At 42.2% G+C, this 19,222-nt stretch overlaps 1 protein-coding gene and 1 long non-coding RNA gene across 2 annotated transcripts in view; one reads left to right on the forward strand and one right to left on the reverse strand.

Moving 5' to 3' along the window:
- Positions 1 to 238: 238 nt before the first annotated feature.
- LOC143272637 (uncharacterized) lies at positions 239 to 6,050 on the reverse strand. The gene is made up of 4 exons (XR_013050271.1): positions 5,811 to 6,050; positions 4,206 to 4,316; positions 3,206 to 3,304; positions 239 to 2,928 (listed from the first exon to the last, which is right to left on the reverse strand). It is a non-coding gene; the product is annotated as an uncharacterized LOC143272637 (long non-coding RNA).
- A 343-nt stretch (positions 6,051 to 6,393) lies between these two features.
- Positions 6,394 to 19,222, forward strand: part of LOC143272660 (uncharacterized) — a 99,184-nt gene continuing 86,355 nt past the window's right edge. The window contains exons 1-3 of the mRNA XM_076568509.1: positions 6,394 to 6,659; positions 7,600 to 7,661; positions 12,061 to 12,187. The gene's annotated coding sequence lies outside the window, so the exon portion shown is untranslated. The remainder of the gene's footprint in view (positions 6,660 to 7,599; positions 7,662 to 12,060; positions 12,188 to 19,222) is intronic.

Below are 19,222 nucleotides of genomic sequence, written 5' to 3' on the forward strand. Positions count from 1 at the left end.
ATATAAAACCCCACACATTAATAGTGGGAGACTTTAACACCCCACTCTCACCACTGGACAGATCTGCAAGATCAAAATTTAACAGAGAAATAAGGGACCTAACTGATGTAATGACTTAAATGGATTTAATTAATATCGATAGAGCATTCCATGCATGTTCATGACAGCTAGTCCACTTCTCTGGATATCAAAGGAAATGATATTGATATAGTAGATTCTGTCTCCTGACCAGTAGAATACATACAACTGCCATTGAAACACAGCACTCTGGATAGACTAGCAATTTCTACATGGGAGGGACTGTGAAGACTGGAGGGGTAAACTTAGGCTGGAGAGTTATGATGCAAGCACAATTTGAGTGAACAACAATATCTAAAGACCTGCATTGTACATCATCTACTTTATTACATATAGTGGATAACCAATACAGGTGAGGACCTCAAATCTCCAAACGCAAAGCAATGATGTGGATGTTGACAAATCAACCAGACTTGAGCATTATATTTAAATCCTGCTTAGAAAATATCATATGTCATAAATATATACAACTGTGAAATAAATGAAGATTTTATTTTAAAAGGAAATATTTATTAAGTGCCATTATTTGATCATTGAATATTCCATAATCTGCTGGATTATCAACAGACATAACCAAAATAAAAATATCTTTCTCTGGGTATCCTGGAACTTGCTCTGTAGACCAGCCTGGCCTCAAACTCAAAGAAACTTGCTTAACTCTGGCTACAGAGTTCTGGGATTAAAGGCCGGTACCATCACCCCTGGCATATATTTTTATTTATTCTTCTCATACAATGCATCCTGATCACAGTTTCCCATCTGCTTACTCCTCCCAGCCCCCAGCCCCCCTCTCCACCAGATCCATTGCTCCTCTGATTTTCTTGAGAAAAGAGCCTCCCAAGGATATCACCTGAGCATGGCATGAAAACATTCAATAAGACTAGGCACAAACCCTCATAGCAAGGCTGGGTGAGGTAACCCAGTCAAAAGATCCCAAGAGCAGACAATAGGGTCAAAGACATCCCCACTCCCAGTGTTAGGAGTCTCACAAAAAATACTAAGCTAACAAGCAAAACTAATATGCAGAGGACCTAATGAAGGGACATGCAGACCTCATTATTGCTGCTTCAGGCTCTCTGAGCCCCTATGAGTCATTCTTAGTTTTTTTTGGGCCAAGTTATCCTCCTAGTATTCTCGGCCCATCTGATTCCTACATTTCCTTCTCTCCCTATTCTTCAGGGTTCCCTGAGCTCCAACAGGAGGATCCCAATGGAGGTGTCCAGTTTAGGCTTTGCCTAATGTTTGGCTGTGGGGCTGGTGGACATGTGAGAGGAACATCAGGTGGCCATTAAGTTTCAAGAGATTAGACCACCAGGAAGGAAAGCATTGATGGGTGAGTCTTACATAGGCAAGGCCCTTAGGGCTTTGGCTCTGGACTGTCTCTTGCTATTGCTGTGCCTTTACATGGTTGCTGCATTTCTCTGGTCTGCCATTTTTCTCTGGTATCTGGCATGATGTAAATGGGGGTAGGGAGATCTCCACTGCCTTTAATGTACTGGGATTGGAAATATTCTGCTCTACTTGGCATGTTTCCTATGGATTATTATGAAGATGATTTCCTCTTAATGTGTACTCTTTAACTGAAGCAGTGATTTTATACTATAATAGTGTTAGTGTAAATGGGATTTGATGACTAAGAGTTTTTGATAAATATAGTGAGGGACTGTGACAGAGGTCATCTGAGTGGGAAATTAACATAGGTAAAGGTAGGATTAGTGTTGCCCAGCCTTGACAAAGCAGGGGCTGCAAAGGATAGAAAATAAGAACAAGGAAGTGTCACACAGCTAAGACTCATGAGTTTACCTTGAAGAGCTATATAGATTGTGGGTTTGGTTAGGGAATAAGAAAAACAATTGGGTCTCAGGAGCCAGGCTGGCTCAAGTTCATTTAATCTTGATGAATGTGTTCATGAGTTTCAGTGGGCATCATATCTGAAACAACAGTTTCAATAAGGACTTCATGTAACTACAAAACAAAGAATTGAGTGCCTAGTTAAGATAATTGCACAGGACTCTAAAAAATATGAAAAGTGAAACTAGTAACCTGTTTTCCTGGCAATCAAAAAAACCACTCCCTATGCAAACAGCCATGGATGAAAGGATCTTGGTTTTGTTTTGTTTTTTTTTTTTTTTTTTTTTTCAAGACAGGGTTTCTCTGTATAATTTTGGTGCCTGTCCTGGATCTTGCTCTGTAGTCCAGGCTGGCCTGGAACTCACAGAGATCCTCCTGTCTCTGCCTCCCTAGTGCTGCGATTAAAGGCATGTGCTACCACTGCCCAGCAAGGATCTTGGTTTTGTGAGAAGTCTAAAAAATGAATGTTTAACTGAATGTGGGTTTCTCAGAAAGTACATAAATATGCGACTAAGAAATGTACTGAGATTGACTTGTTCCAGAAAAATATGGTTTTATGATGATCATATAGTAACTGTGTACCATTTGATTATGGGGAAAATCCTCCTATTTGTAATCAACTTGGTGTGGTGACTATAAACAGGGTGGCTAAAAATAAAGAGCAGATGAGAAGCACTTATTCCTTGGGAAAGTAGTCTGTGTGTTTTTTTCTCACTGACTCTGCATCTCATTGCCAATGTCTTTGATGTGCAAAAGGCGGGTCCCTCTGCAGTGGGTCTCTGCATCTGCTCCCATTAGCCACTGGAGGAAGCCTCTCTGATGATTTATATCAGCGCCTTTCTTACTTGTCATTTGATGAGATGGGAATATCTAGAAAGCCACTGCTATGTATTGACTGAACCCAAAACAGGGCTCCCACCTCTTCCTACCTGCAGATGGAGTCACAGATGCTGTAATTTGAGCCCAGCAATGTGCCTCTCTAGTGGGGCCAGTGCAGTCCTAAAATGAGAGGAAGAACAAGAATAAACCAACATTGTTTCTGACACCTATTGCTTGTATACTCTAAGTGCTTACTCTGAGTGAGACAGCTATTAAAATCATAAACACTTATAAATTGTAATGGATGCTGGGAAGGGAAAAACTAGCAGGAGGGAGGACAATAAATTAGGTTGAAGATCCTTCTTTGGGTGTTCCAGGGAAGCTTCAGATTGGTGTCTCATCAACTAAGACATAGGATAAGCAAGGACTGAACAAAGCAATGGGGAAAAGAACTTACATCAGGTCACCAGATCTCTCCAGAGCTGGGTAAGTGGTTGAGGGAAGATGCAGCAGGTCATACAGATCTTTGAAGGTCAGAGTCACTGGTCCTAGATCACTGACCCAGGCAAACAGGGAAGGAGACACCATTGTTAGAAAACGGGGAACCTGACCTAAGAGGAAGCCCTTGGGCTTCAGATATTCACAAGTCTGGCCCACTAAGTGGCAATGGTTGTCACTGTGTCCAGAATGGTGAAGGCTGATGGCTGTGACCAAGCAGGCTGGTGAAGAGGGAGAGCATCACTAAAGGGGTTCCCTGTAGAAATCTGGCCTGGCCTATCTCCTAGCCATGTAAGAGAAGCTGTGCCAGACAAGCCAGGGAGGGAGGTGATGGAGGGAGTGGACAAGGCTAGAAGCCAGTGGGCCCATGGCTGCTCAAGCTGGGTAGTGGATGGAGCTGAGGGAACATGCATTTCTAGTCTTCCCCTATACCTGTGCTCAGGCAAGGACACCAGGTGCAGAGAGTTGGGGGGTGGGGATGGTGCTCCAAGCTTCCAACTTGCCTGATACTGTTGGGAGCTAGTTTGAATGGGAATGTGGGCATCAGTAGTGCTGAGCAGATGCAGGATTGTGGACCCCTTTAACTAGAAGTGGGGAAGCCTGTGGTCTGATCTGTCCTTGAAGCTCAGCTGGAGGGAACAGAGGCAATCTATGAGGCTCACTCCTAGAAAGGGACAAGCTTATGCTTGACCTGACCCAGACCCCTAAGAGTTTCTTTTTCTGTCCAGCTGGAGATTCTGCAGAGGGGCAAGGGAGGCCAATTAGACACTTCCGTGGTACAGTTGCCTCAGGAGGGCACAGGGGCTGAGGAACTGCAAACATAGTCACTGTTCTCATCACTCTAAATTTCTTTAGATTTTCAAGTAAGGGTTCAAGTGCAAAATGCTTTGTCAGTATCAGAGTACAGAGTAGAGCATTAGCGCCCCGGAGCAGCATCTTTTGCTCTAAAAGCTCCTCACCTGCAGTTTCTGTGCTCCTTGACGGTTGGGGCAGATTTCATTTTTCTGCTCTTTACTCCTGTCCAACTTGGAAGGGCCTCTCAACTCCTCTTATGGAATACTGTCCAATGCCTGTTAATACATATGCACAGCCACATTATTCCACTTGTCCAACAGTCCCTTCCCTTTCAAACTTGTGACAATTTTGGAGATCAACTGCTGAATTATCCCTCCAAATCACTCCCACTACATCTCATATTACACTTCCCCTATATAAAGGTTGAGAAACACAAAAGGATACCCACATCCTAAGCCTTAGAAGTCAACTCCCAAAGGAAAAAAATTCCCATTTGAATAGATACTATTGAAGATGAAGGACAGAGGCTGAGCAATTTCTGACTAAAAGGCAAAAGTCTCCACCTCCTCTTCTGTCAAATAAGAATGAAGGATCATGTATTACCATGACCACAATGCCTTTGCATTTTAAAATCTGAAAGTGCATCTCTTACAATGAAGTCATATTTAGAGGTACAGTTCACACTGATTTGAAGATCCAAGTGAGAAGAACTACGATTAAAAAAAAAAAAAAAAGACCTTGCAGCTACAGTAAGAAGAAAAATCAAGAGTGGAAAAATTCACAAAAGATGGTTTTTAAATAAATGGACAGTCAGAATTTCTGAACGATATATTAGAGTTCAGCTATGTGGGTTGGAAGCTGATACACCTTGGAAAAAATCCTGAATGAGATTTAAACAGATTAAGAACCCCCATGGGACCCCCTGGTTCACTTACAAATCAGAAATTCATTAATTAGAAATTTTTCTTTTGGGGCCAGCACTCGGGAGGCAGAGGCAGGCATATCTTTGTGAGTTCGAGGCCAGCCTGGGCTACCAAGTGAGTTCCAGGAAAGGCACAAAGCTACACAGAGAAACCCTGTCTCGGAAAACAAAACAAAACAAAACAAAACAAAAAAAAAAAAGAAATTTTTCTTTTGGGTGAAGAACAAACTTTAACAGAAATAGCGTTTTTGTGTGCTGCTCCACGTGAACATCAGCCCTTTGAAAGAGTTTGCTCTTCCCTCCAGCAGGACAAGAAAACCCAAGGGCACAGTAGTGGAGGTGTTCAAGGAGCAACTAAATCAGCACAAAGAGTCTATGAGGTAAAAGCTCCTCCATGATTGCTCCTTTGCACACGTGCATTGGCCTGAACACAAGTAAATGGTGGCCCCAGCCACCCTAGTCACTGCAGGGTATGCATGGGGAGCAGCCACACAGGGAGAGCACCCCACTCTACACCCTCCCACTACTATGCATCTGGGCAAAACAACCTGAGCTCTCTGGTGGGGAGGAGCCTATGAATCTTTCTGGGCCCACCCCTCTCAGTTTTTCCTCCTTTTCCACTGGGAGAGCAGAGAAAATATCTATAAAAGGAAAGCGAAGTGGGCTCAAGGAACCCTGCCAACCCATGGACAGCTCCACCAAACCAAGCTCCTTAGGAAAGGCTTCCAGGACAGGTGGTAGGGCCAGACTCTCTGGCTGTACTGAGTCACCCACAAAGCAATCCGCCACCTTGCAGACATTTGGGATCCTGCAACAGTGTATGAAAGTCGAAGGTCAATATGTCTACCTTCAGGGTTCGTGGCTCCCACATGTGGCTGCCAATCACCAGTCTAACCACTGCCTTGCTGGCTGCGGATCCAGACGGGGGCAGACTTGCAGCGGGTTCACTCCAAGGTCAGCCAGGAGTAGATCCTTCTGTTTCGTTATTTTTGTTTGTCGTTTTGTTTTTGTTCTTTTGTTTTTCAAGACAGAGTTTCTCTGTGTAGTTTTGGTGCCTGTCCTGGATCTCACTCAGACCAGACTGGCCTCGAATTCACAGAGATCCGCCTGGGACCCTTCTGTTTTAAAGGAATGGGATCTCAGAGTTGCCACTGCCATGGCCCACCCCCTTGAGAAGGAGGCCTGCTGGGTTGGAAAAGGGGCCTGGACTGGCAGAATCTCTGCCCTTTCCAGGCTGAAAGAGAAGCCAATGCCATATTTCAATTTCTTCCAGTAGTTTCCCATCAGGGCCTGGTACCAAGGTAAGGGAGAACCCCGGCCTCAGTCTTTTTCTGCACAGGGATGTGGGAGGACGGCCAGGAGCTAGGGGTGGTGCTGGCCAGTTTGGCAGTTTGTTCCAGGAACTGTGGACAGAGTTGTGGGGGAGGGGTGCGGAGGGGGAGGGAATAAACAGTGAAGAGGAAACTCCATTGCCAGTACTTGGAAATTAGAAAGGGGCTGGAGTGTAGCTCAGTTAGCTGAGTGCTTGTTTAGCACTCACAGAGTCCTGGATTTGATCTCCTGATCCAGGATATGGAGGTGCATACCTGCAATACCAGCACGTGATAGGTGAAGATAACAAGATCCATTCAGGGTCATCTTTAGGGACATATGAAATGCGAGGTCACTGTGGGCTACATCTTGTCTTAAAAAAAAAGTGAGCAAAAAAGAAAAAAAAAATGGCCTTTCTAAATCAGAGCAACACTGGCTGTCTTGGGCCTAGGTCTGTCATTTAACTTCTGCCCTTCTGAGGCCGAAGTGTTCCTTCTCCCTCTTATACCCAGGTCCACACTAGGGCCATGTTCAACCCCTAGACCCAGTCTGCCAGCCTCCTAGCCTGTCCAAGGGGTTAAGCATTGGGAGGTCACAGGAGCTGGGGAGGGGGAAAAGTTTATTTAATCAGAGAGCCCCCGAAGGTGTCTAGTTTCCGTCACAGAGAACAGGCATTCAAGAAGGAAGGGAGAAGGAACATCATCAGATCACATACACCAGTCAGGCCTGCCACCTCCACCCCTGTCCTTGTGATAGGCAGAGAGACAGTTCTCTCTCAGCCTACGAGCTTCTTGTGCTTGGCTTAAGCAGAGATCAGTCAGAGCTGTGCACCCTTGCCACTCTGACCCCCCATTGACAAGTCCATCTGCAGAGGCTCCCTCCCTGGGACCCAGATATCTGAGCCCAGCACAGACCGGAAGAATGCAGAAGTCAGCTAGAAAAGCAAACATTTGGACCTCTGCTCATTGACCCCGGCAGAGAAGGCAATGAGCAGGAAGCAGGCAGACAGTACCGTCCTGTCGCCATATGGTCACAAAACTGCCCTTAATAAGAATATTGTTCCCCTAGCCAGGCCTAGAAACAGAAAGAAGGCCGTGATGACTCCCACCACCTGAGAGTTATTTTCTTTAAGAACTCCAAGTATAATTTCACAAGCTCTCCTCTCTGTAGAAATATTGACAAGACCTGGTATCACTTGGGTGTTTGGATTTTTTCCTGTGGTATGACATTGTCCATAACACACATAACACGGTTGCAGATTTGTAGGTTTGTGCTTTTTAAACGTTGATGTGAAATGTGAACAAGAGTTCTGGTCTTTGTTCCAGAGACAGAAACTCGGAGAAGATCAACAAGGAGAATGGCTGTGTCTCCTGTAAATGAGCAGCAGGTCAGTGTTGTGTCTGGATATTTCCTTGAAAATTATTTGATATTGAAGTCAGGAAGGCCTTTTGTACTCTGCCTTGGACAATTTCATCAGATGTGTTTATTTCCTGTGACTTTTTTCCTTTTTTCTTCTCTGGTTATCAAAAATGTCGTTAAATCATGTGACCTTCATAGCACAGCCTTGTTCTATTTTATATTCTCTCCATTACTACTGTGAAGCAACTATTTTTCATAGACTTAAGACCTGCAGTTGTGAAAGAGAGTCCACTGTGAATGACGATCAATGACATATATTGCTGCCCTACAGTTCCTACAGAGGATGGATCTGTGTCCCTATATATTAGTGATGAAGGAAAGTCTGATGTGCTGCAAAGGTTACATTTCAGGGATGGTCAGGTTTCCAGAACCAGGATTTTGAATGTGGCCATGCAAATACATGAAACTATTTCCTTGTATCACAGAAAAGACTCACTGTCTAAATCCTAATACTAAATGTTTCAGCAGTGTAGAGTGGGCAGATGAGAGATGGAATGCTCTGCCTTGCTCTTGCCATGAAACTGATGTTTCTGTGAAGAGATGCAGATTGCAGTATACTGGTTTTTCTCATTGGCATTTGATATCATTCAGTGATGATGTGCCTCTAGGTGTTTGTTTGGTTTTCTTTTTCAGCTTTTTAATTCTGATTTATATTTTTCTCACATACAACACATCCCAACCAACTGTGGTTCCCCTCCTGCCACTCCTCCCAGTTTCTTCCCACACTTCCCCACCTCCCACTCTGTACTCCTCTGGTTCCTTTCAGAAATGAACAGCCCTTGTGCTCTGAGGGGAGGGACCTCATGGGGATCTCCAATTTGGACTCTCTCTATCTAATGTTTGGCTGTGGATCTCTGTATGCTCCCATAAGCTGCCAGAAGAAGCTTTTCAGATGAGAATTAGGCTAGCACTGATCCATGAGTATAGCAGAATATCACTTGGATCATTTGAACACATGTTTTTTTTTTTGTTTGTTTGTTTGTTTTCTATTACAGGTCTCTGGGCTTTCCAGCCTCTGCTTCCTGGTCTTCCTGGCAGTGTTGGGCGTGGACTTTCTTTTGTATCCTGGGCCTCAATTTAGACCAATCACTGGCTGCCCACTCCCAAAAGTTCTACACTTCCATTGTCCCTGCATATCTTGCAGTCAGGATAGATTGTAGGTTGAAGGTTTTGTGGCTGGGTTGGTGTCCCAGTCTCAACACTGGAAGGTGTCTGGTTAAAGAATATGGCCAGTTCAGACTCTATTTCCTCCATTACTAGGAGTCTTCCCTAGGGTTACTCTCATAGTATTGTGGAAGTTTCCACTGCACTAGGGTTCCATGTAGCCCCCCAAATGTTCTCCAATTCCATTAGCCTCTGTCCCCTGTACTGTCTTCCTCCACCCCTCCCCTACCACTTGATCCCTCCTAATCCATCTGAAAAATCAATTTCCCCTTCTCAGGGAGATCCATACATCCAGCTTTGAGCCCAATTTGTTACTTATCCTCTCTGGGTGTGTGGGTTGTAGCATTCTTAACCTTTATTAACAGCTAACTTCTAAGTGAGTACATACCATGTTTGCGATAATGGGTTACCTCACTCAGGATAATTTCTTGTAGTTGCATCCATTTACCTGTAGATTTCATGATGTGATTATTTTCAACAGCTGAGTAATATTCTGCCCCTGCCAGTGGGGTCTTCAACAGGGACCTGAAGGGACGGCCAGCGAGTGAAGAGGGACAATGGACACAATGAATGAGAGCAAGACAGGATGTCTGATCAAGCTCCAAAATCTTACTTTCCTCTTAAGGCATATATAGGGAGGGGCAAAGGGGGATGCAAGCAGAGAGGGGACTTGAATCATGGGTTGTTCTGCCAGCCGTGAGTGTTGTTATGAGGATTATCTATTCTTGCCTAACTGCCTAACTGCAGTGCGGTCACCTGATTTCTGAGAAGAGGTTCTGATATTTATGAGAAGAGGTTCTGGTGCTATGGAGACTTAAGCAAGGCCTAGATCTAGGAAAAGAGGAGAGAAGCCTAAATGTGGTGGCATGTGTGTCAAGGATCACTTAGGCTTTTGGCTCCCGTCAACACTCCATTGTGTAAACACCCCACATTTCCTTATACATTCTTTGACTGAAGGACATGAGTTACCAGTTTCTGGCTATTGTGAATAATGCAGCTATGAGCATAGTTGGGCAAGTGTCCTTGTGGTAGGATGGAGCATCCTTTGGGTATATACACAAAAGTATTAAAGTTGGGTCTTGAAGTAGATCATTTCTCAGTTACCACCTGCCCCTAGTCCACTGGCCAAATCTATTCTATTTCCCCTTCCCAGGGCATTCCCTGCATGGGAATCCTTTCATCCATGTGTTGGATTCTCCTGGTGATGCTTGCATCTTTTGTTCCTGTTTACTTAACTCCTTTTTTTATTTCCAGAATTCCTTCAGTTTGTATTTTCTTTATTGTTTCTATTTCCATTTTTAAGTTTAAAAATTTTATTCATTTCCTTTAACTGTTTATTGTTATCATTCTTTAAGAGATTTATTAATTTTCTCTGTTTTTGTTTGTGTTTTTCTTGATTTCTTTAAGGGATTTATTTATGTCCTCTTTAAGGACTTCTATCACCTGCATAAACCTGGTTTTAATGTCTTTATTTTTTTTGTGCTTCAGTTGTGTTGGAATATTCAGGACTTGATTTAGTAAGATAGCTGGGCTCTGGTGGTCATGTGGCCTTGACTGTTGTGGATTGTGCTCTTGGGTTGGCATCTAGGCATCTGGGTTTGTGGTGGTTATAGGTGCAGGTGTCAGTTTCTGATTTTATCTTTGTTGGAGGGGTGTTTATTGGGTGGTTTTGTTTTAGTTTTTTTTTTTTTTGGTTTTTTTGGTTTTAGGTTTTTTTTGTTGTTGTTTTTGTTTGTTTGTTTGTTTTATGTATTATCTCTGGTCTCCAGGTTGATGTGGCCTGTGGTTGAGTATGTGTCTTTCATTTATGTTGAGGGCTGAATTTCTCGTGGCTGGGGAGGCATCTGGTCAAGCAGGGTTTCACCTGAGTTGGAGGTTTGGACATAGTGATGAGGTGTTGTGGGTGAATTGAGGATGGGGAGTGCACTGAGTGTATGAGGGGAGTATGAGGCATGTGGCCTACTTGGTCTTATGGTAAAAGCATGGCTTCTGGTAAGCAGGGGTTCTCTGCCTGAGTCAGGAGCTGGGACAAAGTAATGAGGAGGGTAAAGAATGTTGGGGGTAGGTTGGGCAGGCACTGAGAGAGTAGAGGTGGTCTGTGGTGGGTGACCTATCTAGATTTCTGGTGGCCAGCATAACATCTCATCAAGTAGGGGGTCTCTGTCTGTGTTGTGGGTGGGGACATGACACCGTGGTGAAGATGGGAGGGGCTTGAGAGTAGAGTGGTCAGGCGACTACAGAGTGAGTGAATGTCCTCTGGCAGATGGCATACCTGCAGTTTTGGTGGCCTGCATGGCCTCTGGTCAGGCAGGGGTCTCTGTTTGAGTTGGGGACTGGGAACACAGGATTTGAATACCTGAAATATATTTGTCTCAGGATATCTCTTGCTGTTATCATTCTCTCAATTCCAATGGTCAATGGTATATTTTCAATAGATTAGTAATTTCTCTTTGTCCTTCATTTTGTTTTTCAAACATTGTACCACAGACCATTTTATAAGCAAAGCAGGCCCCATATTGATATTGCATCATGTGAAATATAAAGTAAGACTTTTCTAGAAACAGTTGTCTTGGAGCTGTGCATAAACCATCAATTTTCTAGCCTCAGTGAATGCCTCTGTTAATGATTTTGCTCTCTTTTCTTTTGGGGAGAGGAAAGCTCCCCCACCCTATTGTTTTGCTTCCCCAAAGTTACTGTATGACCTAGGTGGAGATTCTGAAGTGAGGCTGCAATGGACAGGTTTCCATTTCTTTCTTTTAAATACAATGTATTTACATATGTGAATGTTTTCAGCATGTTTTTATATGTACCACATGCCTGCTGGTGAATATGGAGTCCCGAGGTTGGCACAAAACACTTGGCTCTGGAATCTGGTACTGTATTGAGCTGCCACATGTGTAGACAGAATAGAACTGGGTTTCCCAGAGCTTTAATAAAAAACAGTATGAATATTCTAGAATGTATCTTCAAAATTAACTTTCTTTTTTCCTTTATATTATCTGCATGACTGCTGTCTACCTCCTGCCTGCAGAGATCAGGAGTGAGCATTGGATCCCATGGAACTGGAGTTAAACTCAGTGTGTAGTAGGAATTGAATGTGAATCCTCTGAAAAGAGCAGCTAGTGCTTGAAATTGCTAACCTTTCTTTCCATAGGAAAGCATTTTGCCCAAAGCATATGGTAAAAGGTAATTTTCTATTACAGGGTCTGTTGGGATTCAGTGATTTGGATGAAGACTTTTCCCATGAGGAATGGGAATGTCTGAATCCTGCTTGGAGGACTTTATATATTGATGTGATGTTGGAGAATTACAGAAATCTGGTTTTTGTAGGTAAGAATGATCTTCTTGTAGAATTCCTGGCACATTGTTTATATTTACCTATTTTTTGTGTGTTATTTTTAAATAAACTCCATGAACATTCTATGACTACTACCAGAAATGAGGGAAGTTCTGGTAATAAACATAATTTTACCTGGTGCTTCTTTTACATTTTTTCTGCATAAGCAACAAATGCTATATACTGTGATCTCTCAAGGCCTCTTAATTAGTTTTTAACTGAAAACTTCAAAGAATATTGAATATTCAGAGCATGGAAATGTAGTGAAATACCGTTAGTGATTGGAATATTTTTATTTTACTATTGAATTAAACTATTCACCTCTTTCTGACTTAAAAAATGGAGAAGTTTTAAAATAGAGAAAATACTATGGTAACTATGTTGTTGTTTTTTGTTTGTTTTATTGATCAATTTTTGAAATCTGGTCTGTATCTTTAGTCCTGGTGAACATGATTTTAATCCTAGCACTAGGGAGGCTGAACCAAGAGGAACTGGTGAGTTTCAGGCTACCTTGAGTTACCTAGTGAGTTCCTAGTCAGCCACAGCTGTACAGTATGACTCTGTATAGAAATAATCCACATATGATGCTTTCTCAATCACCCATTTTTTCCTGCCTCTTCAAAATATCCATTTCATGTGAGGATGGAAGCCCCTTCAGTGATCCTTGTGTTTAACGGAGACTAGAGTGGTTTTTATTACTGTTCAGTTAATGATAGTAAAACACAGAAGGCCTATGCTGAGAGCTCTGCTTTTAGTAAATGCTTGTTACCTTGAGGGAACTTCAAGTATTGAAGCTCTAACTCATTCATCAGTTCCTGTTAGCTGTGTTTGGTCTGAATTTCCAGAGAAACATCGCATATGTGGTAAATATGAGAACATCATGGATCAAGGATCAAATAGTACTATCAGCATGTGAATATCCAAAAGAAGTTTTATAAAGATAATGACCTTGGCAAAATGCTTTATGAATCATCTAGGTGCATACCTTATAAAACCAGCAATACTACAGGAAACGATCAGAGAATTCATACAGGACAGGAGCCTTACAAATATGGTGAATGTGAAAAATCTTTTGGATGTAGCTTAAATCTTGGAACACATCAGAAATCTCATAAAGGACAGAAACCTTACAAATGTAGTGAGTGTAAGAAGTCATTTACACACAATTCAACTCTTAAAAATCATCGGAGGATTCATGCAGGAGTGAAATCTTACAAATGTAGTGGATTCATGAAATCGTTTACATATAGTTCTACTCTTAAATATCATCAGAAGATTCATATAGGAGAGAAACCTTACAAATGTAGTGAATGTGAGAAGTCATTTACAAATAGTTTAACCCTTACAAATCATTAAAGAATTCATACAGGAGAAAAACCTTACAAATGTAGGGAATGTGAAAAATCCTTTGCATGTGGCTCAACTCATATAAAACATCAGAGAACTCACACAGGTGAGAAACCTTACAAATGTAAGGAATGTGTAAAGTCCTTTTGCATGTAGCACAAATCTTGAGTCACATGAGAAAAGTCATACAGGAAAGAAACCTTGCAAATGTAGTGAATGTGAGAAATTATTTAACTATAGATCAGGTCTTCGAAAACTGGAGAAAATTCATACAGGAGAAAAACCTTACAAATGTTGGGAATGTAAGAAGTCCTTTTCAAGTGCTTCAGAGTTTAGAATACATCAGCAACTTCATATAGGAGAGAAACCTTACAAATATAGTAAATGTGTGAAATCATTCATATGTGCCTCAACTCTTAAACATCAGAGAGATCATACAAGAGAGAATCCTTGTAGCTAATGCTACTAATGCTTTAGCTAGCAGACACAGCTAAGGATCCATCAGAAAATTCATCCTGGGGAGAAAAGTTTCTGTTGTAAATGATTTTGTATATGATTTTTCCAAGCTCTGTCCTTAAAGGACCCTAGAAAATATTATGAATTTAAATAACCTTTATGTAATATTCAACTCTTAGAAAATATCTATACTTTGCACTAAGCAAACATTCTAAATGTAGAAAAAATTCATTAAAACATTTTACTCTTAATCTCAAAGACTGCATAATTTATGCAAATTGATAAAAATAGGGAGGTACTGTTGTTTAAATATTTTCTGGAGACTGTAACATTTCATCATGAAGGGAAGGTAATAACACACACACAAAAATAACATCTTCATATGTCATTGGGAAGTCTGCAAAACTGATAAGACTGCTTATGCTTAAGTCTCCCGAAGAAACTCAGACCAGAAATGATGCTTAGAAGAAGCTCTGATGAAATGATACCCTACATCATGTAGATAGGCCTACACATGTGCAGTGGGCTCAGGGTGTCCAATGTTCATAAGTTGTATCCCACGGTGTTTCATGGTAGCAAATGTCTGAGCCCCTTTTACTACTGTAAGCAACTCCTTTCACATATTCCTCTAATTGAGTAAAACTCATTCATCCAACAAAACGGACTTCAGTGACATCCATACTTTGTTCTTTTTCAGTTCTTCTCTTTTTATGAGTAAATATATATTCATGTTTCATCTCTTGAATAATCATATTATAAAACATGTAATGAACCCACAATTTTTCCTCAAAACTTTTGTCCACCAAAAAATTGATAGTAAGGAGAAAACACTTTATTCAGTTTTGTTAAATTAATGCCTCATTATTAATGCACCCTATAAAGTCCATTCTAGAAAAGCCCCAAAATGCATAGCATCTGTCAAAACTAGTGCTAAAAGTGTAGATCCATCTGAAAATTGATCCTAAAGGAACCCATACACACACTAATGCTAATACTCAATTGTTATCCACCTTTAAAATACTGATTCGCCAGTGAAAACCTACAAATAGAAATAATTTAACATGCATGGTCATATACAACTAGAAAACCCCAAAAGTGTGAAGAAAATTAGTTTAGCAGTACCGCGTGCAGTAGGAAAAATACTAATCAACATAATTAGCAAATCAATTATAGAAGATTCATATAGAAATACAAACACAGATTTGTAGACATCATATAAGCTAGCATAATCCAATTAAGAAACTTATGAACCTCTAATGCATTTTTTTGGGTGAGAATTCTTGTTTCTAAGTGACTATGAAAATGTTTTTTGGAACTATTTTTATATTGCAAACATTGGAGTTCATAGATGTCAACAGAGTTGCACACTTAACCTCCAGTATGATCCTGCTGACTCGATTACAGAGTATTACAGGATAATGTTTATTTTGCTGCACCATGGTGATATACCCTGAAAATATTAGTAGAAAGGCTTTTTCTGTCAGCTCCCTTTCATGCCACCCAAGCTGCAAACAAGTTGTCACAAAGGTTAAATACTACTACAGAAAGAGACTAAGATGATTCTATCTGAGCAAATAGACAAGCATTTCTGCAGAGGATGCAGTCTTATCTCAAACTTCCCTTGAACAATAGGGTAAATGTCAGAGGGCCAGCACTGAGTTGCTATTGCTTTCTCTTACTGGTTTCTGCTCTTCCTTCATAGGAGGAACCATAGTGGACATACTTGCTTTCCAACCTACTTTCAGGGTTTGCCCCAGCTGCAGGTAATATCCTAGTCCAAGGTCTTTGTAGGGAAGGTAAGCCAGATTATAGTTGGCCTGGGAAAGGAAGCTGAGATTCTAAGTTTTACATACAGTCAACATTGATAATAGGTCCTCAGGGCGGCTTTTGCTTTTCTTCAAGACTGAACAGGGGAAGACTTTGCCATCCCCATGGGTATGACATTGAAATCCTTGGTATGACCATGCCTGTGTCAACTATACACATTCAATGAGAACTTCATCTGTTTCCCACATGTACCCCAAGGGGAGTAAGCTTATCTGGCATTAAAGAAAGCTCAAAAGGTATTAGACATAGTTGCTAGCATTCTAGAGAACTCGTGTTACCTATTTTAACAGAAATGCTACTGCTGAGGAGATCTGAGATGAGGGTAAAAGCTGCTGGTGAGACAAGTGATTATGTAAATTACAATCCTTTGAAGGAACACAATATTCCCTGCCCTTATTCTGCCTCTGTGCTTAAAGGAAGTACATCAGTTAGAACCCCCAGTGAGTCTCTGTTCTCTGTTCTCAATAGACTGCTGGCAATGGTCGAGAGACAGCCGGAACTGACCTACTCTGGTGATGGGATGGCCAAACACCCTAATAGTCATGCCAGAAACCCCATCCAACGACTGAGGGATCTGCATGCAGAGATCCATGGCTAGGCTCCGGGTGGATCGTCAGGAGTCTAATTAGCAAGAAAGAGGAGGGTTTATATGAGTGAGAATTGTTGAAACCAAGGTTGAATAAAGCACAGGGACAAATATCCAAATGAATGGAAACACATGAACTATGAACCAAAGGCTGAGGGGCCCCCAACTGGATCAGGCCCTCTGAATAGGTGAGACAGTTGATTGGCTTGATCTGTTTGGGAGACATCTAGGCAGTGGTACCCGGTCCTGTGCTCATTGCGTGAGTTGGCTGTTTGAGACCTGGGGCTTATGCAGGGACACTTGGCTCAGTCTGGGAGGAGGGGACTGGACCTGCCTGGACTGAGTCTACCAGGCCGATCTCAGTCCTCTGGGGAAACTTTGCCCTGGAGGAGGTCGGAATGGGGGATGGGCTGGGGGGAAGGGGAGGGGGCAGGAGGAGGGAGAACAAGGGAATCCATGGCTGATATGTAGAACTGAATGGTATTGTAAAAGAAAATAAAAGGAAAAACAAACAAACAAAAAACCAGTCATACATATAAAATTAAAAAGAATAAGAAAAGTAAGAAAAAAACAACAACAACACAATTCTAAGGGGGAAAAAAGCTCTCTTAATTCTGATGACCAACCAATTGCAAAAATTTACTGAGGAAAATGAGCATAATATATCCTGTCCCATATTAGCCTTTATAATCAATACAAGGGGTAGTATAATAGTATTTTCCAAACAAAACAAAACAAATGAACCAAAAATGTTTCACCCCTAAGACAGTAGTTTACCAGAGGGAAAGTTGCCTGAGCATAGCAAACAAGATCATGTTGTCTCCTGTTACAAGTTTTTCTTTTATCCCCTTGATAAAAGGCACTGGATTCTGCATTGATTCTACTATTGATTAGTTTCTGGATCTTTAACGTATATTTATCTTGTGTTTCCTTTAGTTCAAAATGCTCTTTTTGTAGGTGATGCAGCATTATCCTTTAAAGTGATATCTTGAGGTAGCTGTCAGGTATAAGTCTTTTGCTTCTCTGCTACCTTTACCACCCACTCCTCAAACTGTGAGAAACTGATTCAGCCAGAAAATTCCAAGCTCCAAAACTACTTCTCTGGAGTAATGTTCAGGGAAGGCCTTGGAGTCAGGAACCTTTGAACAGAAACTTGAAAGAGACAAAGGATGAAATCTAAATTGGATTTTAGATTGCAAAGTTGGAATCTAAATCTCCATTATAAACAGGGTTAGAGAAAAGAAGGAGATCCAGACCATATGGGAGATAACAGAGTAAAACTAAAGTCATGGGGCATACAGGAAGGAGTAATCCCTGTGTAGAGATCGGGGCCATGAAGAGAACCAGCCAGCTTATGTAAGAAGTCTAGCTGGGCCTGGAAGACAGGTAGAGTTTAGAGCTGGCAAGGTTGGTAATGTACATTGGAAGAGTGGGTATGTTGGGGACTGCCATTCAGCAGCCTGATCCTTGAAACATGAAAGTTTCAATAACATGGCTGGAAAGGTGGAACATTTAAGTTCCTTTCTTCTCAGATCTGAGGGTGGTGTTGGGAGGTTGTGTTTTTATAGTCTTGGGATTAGAGGAATTGTGTTGGCAGTGGTCCCTTGAGGCTGAAGGGTAGGGTGGTCCTTGAAGAAATGACCAGTACATGACCAACAACTCTCCTTGCCCTAGTCCACCCCAGGCCTTTTCTGTCTTCAAGTCACCACATTGCAGAAGAACCAACCATTCATAGAGTCACTGCTTCAGAATGCAGCCAGGATGCCACCTGGTCCACAACCTGACTCCTTCTGGTCCAGCCACAAGTCCCCTGACAATGTCAAATCTGTTGAAACTCCATCTCCAGGGCACAGGCTCAGTGTATGGCCTCTGAACTTCATAGCTGACATCCATATTCCTATCCAGGAGGCCCAGGGGATGGACTGCACTGCACCTGGCTGTGGAAGCTCAGGAGCACAGCATGGTGCAGTTCCTGGTCCAAGCTGTCCCTAGGCAGATGACCCCATGCTCAATGAATGCACACCTGTGTACCTGGCAACTGACCGAGGCCTCAACAGCATCACTTCCACTGTTTGGGAGGCTGCTGCTGACTCCCTGCTGCTGAATATGGAAAATGAGGCACCCCAGGACCAGGGTGAGAATGTAAGAGATATGTGCTCTGCACCGCATGGCCTCCCATCCATAACAGGGGTACTTTCACTAGGGAACCGACCCTGACCACTGTTAAGATGTGACTCAGTTGACAGGGTACTTCCCTTGCCTATAAGGGGCCTTGGGTTCAATTCCCAGCCCCACATAAGGTGGCATATACCTGCTATTCCATCACTGGGGAAATGGAGTCAGGAGGGTCAAAAAGTAAAGATTGTTTTCATCTGTGCAGAAAGGTCAAGGCCAGCCTAAGCTACATGAGATCACCTCTATAAAAAAACAAAACAAAAGAAAACAAAACAAAAAACCTTCGGAGATAGAACAGAGCTGCTTCTTACCAACTGAGGCACCATGAGCTGATTTTGCCCCAGTCAGATTGTTTCTTTAACAGGTCAGGCCCCAGGAGCCCAAACATGAACTGCCAAACAGGAGTGAATCACTGAAGCTACCAGATAAAAGAAAGGGAATGGTGAGGCCTGTGAGAAACCCGAGAGCCATGCCTCAGCATGTGTCCACAGTCAACTTCACCACATATGTGCAACTATACATGTATACCTCCCATTTCTAGGTGTTAGGTTTTTTTTTTTGGGGGGAGGGCATATGTTAATATTCTGACCCTGCCCCTTGGGACCGCCCTGCATCCTGACATAGAAGTCTCTTATTA

This window comes from Peromyscus maniculatus, chromosome 1 (genome assembly GCF_049852395.1).
Source record: "Peromyscus maniculatus bairdii isolate BWxNUB_F1_BW_parent chromosome 1, HU_Pman_BW_mat_3.1, whole genome shotgun sequence".
NCBI classification, from domain to species: Eukaryota; Metazoa; Chordata; class Mammalia; order Rodentia; family Cricetidae; genus Peromyscus; species Peromyscus maniculatus.